Source organism: Condylura cristata, unplaced genomic scaffold, assembly GCF_000260355.1.
Source record: "Condylura cristata isolate star-nosed mole 26May11 unplaced genomic scaffold, ConCri1.0 scaffold00028, whole genome shotgun sequence".
Classification (NCBI taxonomy): Eukaryota; Metazoa; Chordata; class Mammalia; order Eulipotyphla; family Talpidae; genus Condylura; species Condylura cristata.
Window position 1 is genome coordinate 11701284 of NW_004567129.1, and position 1253 is coordinate 11702536.

The following is a 1253-nucleotide window of genomic DNA, read 5'->3' on the forward strand; positions in this document are numbered from 1 at the left end:
GGGGCTCCCTCAGACTCGGGTTCAGTCCCCTGGGCTGCAGGGGCGCTGGGCTCCCGCCCCCGCGGGCCTGTGGGCCCTGACGCTGTCTGCCGAGGGGACAGCGAGAGGCCTGACGCCAGGTCATCGCTCTTAGTCTGTGCGCGGCGGGAGCTCAACTCCGGTGTTTCCCACGGGGAGACGCCCCACAGCCCGTCCCGGGGCGCCTGGGTGGGGCTGTGGGGGAGGCTCACCTGTCACCCTCCACAGTCCCTGTAAGTGAAGAACCTGAGCTGCTTCCCTGTCACCCCTCCAGGCACTGAATAAATCTTGTTTTGGGAATATTCTATTCACCTAGATCAAAACCGGGTTGCCACCTCATTTACTCATTCTTACTGTTGGCTCCTGGTATTTTGACATCTTCACGTGGGGTTAGATGTGCAGATGAAGACCTGGTCATTTCTCAAAATTCCCCAGTTTTTCTTTGGGTAGAAAAGGGATTTCAAGCCCACGTTGTGGTGATGGGGTTGCTCATAAATGGCATATTGGTTGTTTCTAGCCGTTTGCAGTGGACACAGCCTAGAACTATTTAAAACTTTAAGGCTACTGTAGTTCAGTTCACTATGTTTACTTTTTATTCTACCCGAGTAACTTAAGGAAAAGTAACACAATTCCATGCTGAAAAGGTAGGTTCTGGTGATTATCCTTAAAGCATCTGGGAAACAACAAAAATAGCAAAGTCAGATTTCAGAATTGACAAATCATGACGAACTTATGAATACATTGATGGATAGGAACAAACAGGAACGAAACACTAAAACGGGCCAGTAACATTTCATGTTGAGCCTCCCGGTCTTCAAGAATATGCCGGGTCTGACTGTTGAAGGCCGTTTCCCACGCATGGAGTTGAGGGTGTGGTGAGGTGCCCTGTCCTCACGGGGAGGTGAAGTGGGCCCCGCAGATGGCAAATCAGAAGTGGTACAAAGACTCAGGAGCGGGGAGTGGGCGTCAGACTTCGCCCCCCCCTCCCCGTGCCCCCCCGCTCCATCCTCCTCCCCGGTGTCCCCCCTCCCCCACTGTGACCTGCCCTCTGCTGCAGCAGCTCTCTGAGCCTCCCCAGGCAGCGGTGACCTGAGGGCTGCTCAGCCCAGGCCAGGAGGCCCAGCTCCACCCGCCCGAGGCCTCAAGGAGGGGGAGCTCTGCTTCCCGGGACAGATTCAAGGTGGGGGCCGGGGGGCTGCACCCCCAGGTAGCCTTGGTGCCCCTCCTGGCTCTGC